The following is a 10277-nucleotide window of genomic DNA, read 5'->3' on the forward strand; positions in this document are numbered from 1 at the left end:
TCATCTGCTGGGATTTTGAAGAGGCAGCCATAACTTTGATCAGTGTTTTTGAAGGGCTGAGTGACCCATGCAGGGTTCCAGAGTCTTCTCACCCGATGATGTTCATGGCTGAGTTGACTCTAGTTCCCCTTTGCAGAGTACAGGGAAGTGCTTGAGGCTGGGGCTGCGAGGCAGGGCTGGCATGTGACACCCACCGCCACCGTGGGAACGGAACCTGCTGAGCCTTGATCCTCAGCTCTTTGTCCTCAGATTTCCGACAGAAACATCCTGGGCTCTGCAGCCTCCGTGATTACATCACTCTTCTGTCTTCTCTGTTACATTTCACACCCTTCTTTGATTACTGCTCATTATGTTGTACAATTATAGTGGACACCACTGGCATTGCTGCTTGGGTTTCTAGTTCACGGTCCCTGTGCCTTTTCCCGAGGCCTGGGGCCCGCCTGCCCTGGAAGCAGCCTGGTTCATAGGAATAGATTCAGCTGGAGTCGGCTATGGACCTTTGTCTGTGTTCCCTGCCTCAGCCTGACTGCCATTGTCTTTGTCAATCTCCGGGCTTGTTTCTCCTTGAGCCACGGATACAGCTTTTTTCTGACTTTGCACCTCTGTGTGCTACATATATTGGGTTTTCAAAATGAAATGTAAGCTGAGCTTTCCTATGTTGGTGCATTCTCGTTTATGCTAAAGTTACTTTTTATTGGCTCCGATTTGAAAATTCAACTACCACAACCTCATGGGATCCCTTCGTCTGAAGGGAGCTTGAAGTTTATCTCCACCCATCTGCATTCATGCCCGGAGAATATTGATTTTAGGGTTTATTCCTAAAGTCATTTCATGGGACACACCCTAGATTGAAACTTTCTTTTTTCACTTGATTATTATTAAACTTGTCATTATGGACATTTCCAAATGTCTCCAAAGGTAAAAAATAAAAATAAACATAAAAATAACATGATCACTACCCAGGTATCATTACCCAGACTTGACAATGAACATCTTTCTGCTGTTCCTGTACCCACCCTTCAATTTTTTGGTAGTACTTAATTTTGAATTACAAAAATGCCACATGCTGGCCGGGCACAGTGGCTCATGCCTGTAATCCCAGCACTTTGGGAGGCCGAGGCAGGCAGATCACAAGGTCAGGAGATCGAGACCATCCTGGCTAACACAGTGAAACCCCATCTCTACTAAAAATACAAAAAATTAGCCAGGTGTGGTGGCGAGTGCCTGTAGTCCCAGTTGCTCAGGAGGCTGAGGCAGTGGAGTGGCTTGAACCCAGGAGGCAGAGCTTGCAGTGAACCGAGATCATGCCACTGCACTCCAGCCTGGGCGAAAGAGTGAGACATGTCTCAAAAAAAAAAAAAAAAAAAAAGAATATGAGTGTATATGTAACTTGCCCACAAAAAGAATTACACATTTTGTACTAGAATATATTTTTATAACATTTTGGGTGTTTTCTAAGTTAACACAAAAAGAGCTACTTTTTTGTGTTACTTTTTAAGAAGTGGCAGGCCAGGCACGGTGGCTCAAGCCTGTAATCCCAGCACTTTGGGAGGCCGAGGCGTGTAGATCACTTGAGGTCAGGAGATCGAGACCATCCTGGCTAACACAGTGAAACCCCATCTCTACTAAAAATACAAAAAGAAATTAGCCGGGCATGGTGGCGGTTGCCTGTAGTCCCAGCTACTCAGGAGGCTGAGGCAGGAGAATGACGTGAACCCGGGAGGCGGAGCTTGCAGTGAGCCGAGATCGCGCCACTGCACTCCAGCCTGGGTGACAGAGTGAGACCCCATCTCAAAAAAAAAAAAAAAAAAAGAAGAAGTGGCTGGATAGCATTCCATCCTGTCAGGATATGGAAATAGTTTTAACAGTGATTAGCAGGTAGGTAGGTAGATAGAGATTAAATAGACAGAAACATGGTCGTGGAGTTATCCTCACGCCTGACTTTTCTGTGACAGTCAAAGTCCTGTCACTGGTTGTGATGGGTGTGTCTTTGCCTGAACTAGGTAGTGCTAAACTGACGTCTCCAGTGGCTGTACCAGTTTGCCCTTGGTAGTGTCTGAGAGGTTCCATTCCGTCACTTTGTCATCATTTGGATTGCCAGACTTTTTAATATTTGCCAGGTTGGTGTATCTCAAATAGGATCTCATTACTAGCATTAGCAGGTCCCTGACCAGGTCTCTGTTCACATGTTTCCAGACTGAGGTGGCCTTTCTGTAAATTGCCTATTTGTTTCTCTGTAATCAAACACCTTTCCGACGTTTTTTAGTTATTTTTGATAACTCTGTCATTAGTTCTGTGAGTTCTATCAGCAGCTTCACTGCATGCACCAGGCATGTGATACCATATGTAGGTAATGGTCATTTTGTCTTCTCCTCTTGTATTTTTTGTTGTTGTTGTTTCCTCCACTGCAAGACAGAGTTTCGCTCTTGTCGCTGAGGCTGGAGTGCAGTGGTGCGATCTCAGCTCCCTGCAACCTCTGCCTCCCAGGTATAAGCAATTCTCCCTGCCTCAGCCTCCTAAGTAGCTTGGATTACAGGTGCACGCCACCATGCTCGGCTAATTTTTGTATTTTTAGTAGAAACAAGGTTTCGCCATGTTGGCCAGGTTGGTTTTGAACTCCTGACCTCAGGTGATCCCCCCAGTTTTACTTCCCAAAGTGCTGAGATTACAGGCGTGAGCCACCACACCTGGCCCTCCTCTCGTGTCTTATTCAGAGCCTGTCTGATGGTGGGGGGTGCATGCTTCAAGAACAGGGTTAGTAGCGACAAACGTGCCTCATGAGTGTAATGGAGCTGCTGCTGGCTCCACCATTAAACACCATGCTGGCTTTGGCTGAACTGTATTTTTTTCTTATCATGTTACAGAAATGTTTGTTTGGTTTTTTTGTTTGGTTTGGTTTTTTGTTTTTGAGATGGAGTCTCTGTCACTCAGGCAGGAGTGCAGTGGCACAATCTCGGCTCACTGCAACTTCTGCCTCCTGGGTATAAGCAATTCTCCCTGCCTTAGCCTCCCAAGTAGCTGGGATTACAGGCACCCACCTCCATGCCTGGCTAATTTTTGTATTTTTAGTAGAGATAGGGTTTCATCATGTTAGCCAGGCTGGTCTCAAACTGCTGATGTCAAGTGATCTGCCTGCCTTGGCCTCCCAAACTGCTGGGATTACAGGTGTGAGCCACTGCACATGGCCACCACCTGTCTTTACTTACTTCTCTCCCATTGCCTACGGTTCTGGAAGTCTGACTGGAAAGGGGTCTGTTCTTTACACCCCACCTCCTCTTCCCTCTCTTAGGTGCTGGCTCCTTTGGTTGTGTTGGGGTAGGGAGGAAAGAGAAGGGAAAGGGTAGCTCATGCCTATAATCCCAGCACTTTGAGAGGCCAAGCCAGGCAGATCACTTGAGGTCAGGAGTTCGAGACCAGCCTGGCCAACATGGCAAAATCCCATCTCTACTAAAAATGCAAAAAATTGAGCCGGGCATGGTGGTGCATGCCTATAATCGCAGCTACGGGACACCAAGGAAGGAGAATCACTTGAACACGGGAGGAAGAGGTTGCAGTGAGTGGAGATTGTGCCACTGCACTCCAGCTGGGTGACAGAGTAAGACTCTGTCTCAAAAAAAAAAAAAAAAAAAAAAGTTTCCCAGAGTCCATCTAGTAGGGCCACACGGTGATAGCGTCTGTCTCTTGGCTCCTGTCTGGTCACCGGCCATGCCCTTCTCTGACCTCAGCCGCTGGCCCCCAGCACATGTGACTGTGACTTTGTGTGGCAGCTGCTGAGTCCTGAGGTGTTTTTAATGGCTGTGTTTGATTCCCAGGTTCTTCACCTACCAGCGAGGGGAGAGAGCTGTGGTTCTGCATCGTTGGGGGAGTGGAAGGGAGCTCCCCAGTGCCACCGTGGCAGCCACCTTCCTGGAGCAGGGCTTGGAATGCCCCGTAGCCGCATCTCTGACAGACGCGGCTGAAATGTGTTTTCACAGGTGCTGTTTTCTGTTTTCCGTGTTCATAACACAGGAGGGGAGAGGGTAGCTACTGACAAGTAGAACACTGCTACTTTTTTAAGGCAGTTTCTTGTTTTTTTAGACGGAATTAGTCTTTGGCTTCCCTCCCAGTCCCAGCCCCTCTTCCGGCTGCGAGTGTCCCCGGGTCAACACCAATAGAGATTGCTTTGTGTATTTTGTAGGGTTCTCTGTTTTGAAGAGAGAATTATGTTACAAATGTTTTTGTTGTCAATAAATAAAACACTTCCTTGTCCTTGCAAGATCCAGTATAAGTGAATTGCAGGGACTCAGCTGAGCTTCCAGAGTCTGCAGACGGGTGGGGGAGGCCATTTGCCAGTGGGGCTGGGGCTCAAGCTCTGGAGCCAGCGGTTCTGATTCACCTGATAGTGAAACGCTGCACCCCAGGTTTGGGGTTCCCTACAGCCCGCTCCCAGTGTCAGGAGCTGATGCCAGCAACTTAACAGAAAGTTGAAGCCACTTCACCCTCCTGTACCCCGACACCCCAGGCTCCCTGCCCCACACAGGCCTGAGGCCACCTCACCCTCCTGTACCCCGAAACCCAGGGCTCCCTGCCCCACACAGGCCTGAGGCTACCTCACCCTCCTGCACCCCGAAACCCAGGGCTCCCTGCCGCACACAGGCCTCTCTGCGCCTTTCCCAGGGTCCCACGCTCCCTCGTGGGGCTGAGGCAGGAGGCTCCCCTCCCCTGTTCTGCCCCACCTCTCAGCCTCCGCGGGTACCCACAGCTGTGCCTCCAGGTCTCCCCCACAGTGCCCACACCATCCTTGGAGCCTTTCCCGGCCCCGTGTCCCCTCTCATCACCCTCCCTGACCTTGGTCACCCTCCCGGGCCTTCCTTCCTCAAGGGTGCCGTCTACACTGGCTTCTCCACTCTCAGCCAGCGATCCTTGCCCTGCTGCTGTCCCATCTTGCTGCTGACCTGCTCAGGCCATCGGATCCAGCAGGCATTTCTTTGTACCGATTGGACCAGACTTTGCTACTCTGAAACTTCCTCCTCCCCAAGACACTTGAATTTCCAGGCTTGAATTTCCTTGTATTTCCAGGCTTCCAGCTCCGGAATTTCCTGGCTTCTCTTTTGGGAAGGCTGCCCATTGGTTGTACTCTCCCCACTGCCTGCCTCCCACCACCCCCAAAACACTTCAGACCATTTCAGATGTAATCCAGCGGCGAAGGGCTGGGAAAGGGACCCATCCAGGCCATGGGTCATTCTTGAGGGCTGGGTGTACTGCCTGGCCTAGGAGGTCCCTGGCCCGTGCCCCCACCTTCCAGGGCCTCACCTTCTGACAGAATCGGCTTAGAGAGCAGAAACCAAGTCCTGGGGGAGCAGGCTCCACTGCCTGTCTTTGTGGAGGAGGAGGCTGGGTGATGCCACCAGGGGACCAGGCTATCAAGAGGCCTCCCCTGGAGGTGCCTGCCCTCCCCCCGTGCTCCCTTCAGCCCGCGTTGCTGGAGTGGTGGCTCCGGAAGAGTGGCTTTCTCAGAGGTCACAAGGAACTTGGCGATGTTCCCCGCATCTGCACCTCCAGACCTCATGACCACCGTCTGGCTTCATCTGGCATGAGACGTCCCTTAGTCCCTCCCAATTCAGGAAGGCCCAGACCCCACACCACACTCCGCCCAGCCTGCTGCTGAGCCCTGCGTCAGTCACCAGCACTGTCACCTGCCCAGCTATCTCTTTTCAGCCTTCTCTAACATGCTCATATAGCCAGAACAGTCTTTTTAAAAGTTTGTTTGCTTGCTTGCTTGTTTGTGTTTGATGGAGTCTGGCTCTGTTGCCCAGGCTGGAGTGCAGTGCTGCAATCTCGGCTCACTGCAATTTCCACCTCCTGGGTTCAAGTGATTCTCCTGTCTCTGCCTCCCGAGTAGCTGGAACTACAGGTGCACACCACTGTGCCCAACTGATTTTTTAAAAAATATTTTTAGTAGAGATGGGGGTTTCACCATGTTGCCCAGGCTGGTCTCGAACTCCTGGACTCAAGCGATCCTCCCACCTCGGCCTCCCCGAGTGCTGGGATTATCAGCATGAGTCACCACGCCTGGCCCCCAGAATGGTCTTTCTAAAGATGGGCCCCATCATCTCTAAATGGCGCTGTGGTTACCTTCCTGGACCTCCTCTGCCTCATTTCTTGTGGCCTGGCTCCCTGTCCCCAGCCCAGCCTCCTGTCCCACAGCATAGGCATGCCCCCTGTAGTGTGCAGTGGTGGGAGCTGACTGGTCACTGCCCGCCCCCTGTCCAGCCTCCTTTCTAGGCTTTTCTTTGGAAGAGGGATTTTGGAAGGGCTTCAGCACAGAAGTGCCGTGAAGAGATGGGTGTTTCAGGAAGTCACTCTTCTAACTTGAGAATATTAAAAATGAAAGAATGCACTGCACGCAGCACTTCTGCTGGTAGGACTCTGCCTTCAAAGACATGCACACTTGTGGACTAAAAGCATGTTCATTCATTGCACCATTGCTGATGAGGTGGTAAAATTGGAGGCCGCTGTGAGGCCTTCAGAGGGACTGGTGAAAGAAACTCCAGCACAGCTGCCTGCGGAGGACTCTGTAGCTTTTAAAAAGTAAGAGATCACAGTCGCAGCCATGCTTTGGCCAAAGAGACGTGCTCCTTGCCCTCACACCATCCCCTGGCTCTCTGTGCCCTGGCGGGAGGGCCCACAGCACATCTGCTACCCAGATGGGTCCTGTGATGAGCACTGGGAGTCCCAGCATGTCACGTTACCCAGATAACTCTCTGGGCAGGTACTCAAAACCCACCTGGCATCCAACAGAGTCTAGGCTGGGTTCACGACGTGATCCATGAGCCAGACTGCATGACCCTTTTAGACCACCTACTCCAAAAGATTAACAAAGTAAGGTCTATCCGAGGACTACCCATTACACCTTTTTCAATTTTTTTTTTTGAGACAGAGTCTTACTCTGTCGCCCAGGCTGGAGTGCAGTGGTGCGATCTTGGCTCACTACAACCTCCACCTCCCAGGTTCAAGTGATTCTCCTGCCTCAGCCTCCCGACTAGCTGGGACTACAGGTGTAAGCCACCACGCCCAGCTAATTTTTATATTTTTAGTAGAGACGAAGTTTCGCCACATTGGCCAGGTTGGTCTCAAACTCCTGACCTCAGGTGATCCACCTGCCTCAGCCTCCCAAATTGCTGGGATTACAGGTGTGAGCCACCGCACCCGGGCCCCATTACATCTTTTTCAAATTTAACACACATATATGTAAGGGGGGTATTCGGTGAGCGCTTGAGGAAGGTACAGACCCCCTAGCCCTGTGCTGAGCTGAGCTTTTGGCAGCCCCAGCACCCAGCAAGATGAAGCTGCATGGTGTTCCAAACATTTCTTCCAGTCAGTGCTTCTCTCATGATAAGTGCTTTACCTGGGACTTTACCTGTTACTTTAACTGTTACCTTTGTTAAATAAAGTTAGTATGTTGCATTTAAAAAATAACAAGAGGCCGTAATCCAGCACTTTGGGAGGCTGAGGCAGGAGGATCACCAGGTCAGAAGTTTGAGACCAGCCTGGCCAACATGGCGAAAACCCGTCTCCGCTAAAAATACAAAAAATTAGCCAGGCGTGATGGCTGGCGCCTGTAATCCCAGCTACTCGGGAGGCCCAGGCGGGAGAATCACTTGAAACCGGGAAATGGAGGCTGCAGTGAGCTGAGATCACGCCACTGTACTCCAGCCTGGGCAACAGAGACAGACTCTGTCTCAACAACAACAAAAAAAATATGATGCAGGAGGATCCCTTGAGGCCAGGAGTTTGAGACCAGCCTGGGCAACATAAAGAGACCCTGTGTCTACAGAAAATATTTTAGAAAATTAGCCAGGCATGGTGGTGTGTGCCTGTGGTCCCACTACTCAGGGGGTTGAGCACTCGGGAGGATCACTTGAGCCCAAGAGTTGGAGGCTGCGTGAGCTGTGATTGCACCACTTCACTCCAGCCTGGGTGACAGAGCAATACCCGGTCTCAAAAAAAAAAAAAAAAAAAAAAAAAAAACATGGAGACCTGTGTGTGCACAGCACCGGAGGACACAGGCTCAAACGCGCTGTCACTATGGCAAGCACAGCACGGGGAGGGGAAGGAGGTCCCCTGTTTTCTCCTGGGTGCTTCTATACAATTTGAGACGCATCCATGTATTATTAGTGCACTTTAGAAATGAGAAGGAATGCGACTTGCCTGCCGCGTGGACTGTGGGGTTGGAGCTGGGGAGCGCAAGAGTGCGGTGGGGTCCTTCTGCTATGGCTCACCCAGGCCTCGTGCTGGAGGCACGTGCAGGGAGCACCAAGGAGGAAGGCAAGCTGGGTGCCCCTAACCCATCGCACGGGAGGTCAGTGGCATGGTGGTGTACCCTGAGTCTGCCAAGGAGACACGTGGTCCCTGAAGCATATGGAAACCAAATTCCACACTGGAGGTCCATAGACCAGCTGCGGAAGAGGCCCCCACGCAGGCGAGCGGGCAGGACGTGGCACTAAAGTGGCCGCCAGGTGAAACTGACCTTGTCCAGCGCATCACAGTTCTCAATCTTTCACCTGAAGTGGATTTGGGGGTTGAGTGCCCCCTTTATAAGCTCAGATGCACAGCATGGAGTTGACAACACCCCTCAGTCATGCACGGCACCACACCCGTCTGCGACACCCTCATTATTCTAGTCCTGTACACTCTCCTATGGACAGCCGTGCCCATGTGCTTTATGTACATCTTTGTATTTGAGTGTTCTTGCAAAACATGTCTGCCGTGGGTGTCCTGAAGCCAGCCTCCCAGTAGCCTGTGGGATGGTGTGGTGGAGGAGTGACAGCGCCTCTGCAGGGGGCTTCCCTTCACTCTCCCAGCAACACTGGAGACCACTGAAGTGTCTGCACTTTGCAAGGACGGAGGAGGCTGGCTCAGAGGGGTCCAGAGACTTCCCAGAGCCCCGCTGCTTGTCATATCCCAGCATCGGGAGCTGTCTTTCTGGCCTCACTTGAGGCACGGTGGGCTGGGTCCGCCCTGGGGGCCTGCCTTGTCGCGCCCCACCTCTCCCTACAATGGAATCTCCAGGGTCATTTCCGAGGGAAGGTCATGAGACCCTGGACAGAAGGATTTGCCCTGGGGGACAGGCAGAGCTGAGGGAGACCCCGGTTGCAGCCTGGAGCCACACGCAGGCTTTTCCCCGAACCTGGGTCTTTCTTTTGAAGAGAGGATTTGGGCTCAGGCCAGGCTGACGTTTGCTGAGCAGATCTGGCAATAGGTGGCGACATAACCCACTCCTTGCTTTCTGGGCGAGCCTGGTGGCCCCGAGGGAACTTGGTCACCCACCTCAGCCCCCTGCCCATGGCCTGAGCCTGGGTGCCAGGGCAGCTGCTGAGAAGGGCACTTGGCCTCTCTCTGCCACCCGAAAGCTGGACACAGTCCCCAGGAAAGGGCATTGGGGCTGACACAGAGACCACCCTTGCCCTCCAAGAGGAGGAAAGGTGGCGGGCACGGCCACGGGCAGTCCTCCAGGCACAGCGGCAGGAACCTGGAAATGATGGCAGCCAGCCCCTCTTGTCTGCAGAGGGGAGCCCTAGGGGACCCTGAGCCCCCGGGGAAAAGAAGGGGCTAGAGGCCCCTTCTTTTATGGGCTCAAGAACTGGGCTGGTGCGGGGAAGAGGCAGAGCTGCTTTTCTGGCACGTGCTCTCTCCTGGCAGGTGAAGAAGCTTCCCTTGAGCACTCTGACTGTTCTGGCCAACTCAGCTGTGATAAGGGCACAGAGGGACTTCACCCACGGTGACTGCTAAGCCTGTGTGTGTGTGTGTGTGTGTGTGTGTGTGTCCATCCAGAAGGCAAACACTCTAGAAAGAGACAGAAATGTCAGCAAATAACAATATATAATATAAATATTGTGATGAAAAGTGTTTCATCTTATATATGTAATATTCTTTCACTCCCAACCATTCAAACTAAAAGTGCAGCTGGGGCTGGGCACAGTGGCTCACGCCTGTAATCCCAGCACTTTGGGAGGCCAAGACGGGAGGATTGCTTGAGCCCGGGAGTTTGAGACCAGCCTGGGCCACAGAGGGAGACCTCATCTCTCTATATTTTTTAAATAACAAAAAATATTTTTCTTTTTTGTGTTGAAACAAGGTCTCATTCTATGGCCCTGGCTGGAGTGCAGTGGTGCGATGTCAGCTCACTGCAGCCTCCACCTCCTGGGTTCAAGCGATTCTCCCACCTCAGCCTCAGGCATGCGTCACCACACCCAGCTAATTTTTGTGTGTGTGTGTGTGTGTGTGTTTGGTAGAGA

The 10277-nt window shown here is 51.9% G+C and overlaps 2 protein-coding genes across 4 annotated transcripts in view; one reads left to right on the forward strand and one right to left on the reverse strand.

Moving 5' to 3' along the window:
* Window positions 1-4255, forward strand: part of FKBP6 (FK506 binding protein 6, 36kDa) — a 29920-nt gene extending 25665 nt beyond the window's left edge. For all 3 annotated transcript variants that reach the window (XM_011976325.1, XM_011976324.1, XM_011976326.1), the window contains one exon: window positions 3813-4255. The gene's annotated coding sequence lies outside the window, so the exon portion shown is untranslated. The remainder of the gene's footprint in view (window positions 1-3812) is intronic.
* Window positions 1-10277, reverse strand: part of TRIM50 (tripartite motif containing 50) — a 95213-nt gene that overhangs the window by 41246 nt on the left and 43690 nt on the right. The window lies entirely within an intron of this gene.

The sequence above is a fragment of the Mandrillus leucophaeus genome, unplaced genomic scaffold (assembly GCF_000951045.1).
Source record: "Mandrillus leucophaeus isolate KB7577 unplaced genomic scaffold, Mleu.le_1.0 Scaffold164, whole genome shotgun sequence".
Classification (NCBI taxonomy): Eukaryota; Metazoa; Chordata; class Mammalia; order Primates; family Cercopithecidae; genus Mandrillus; species Mandrillus leucophaeus.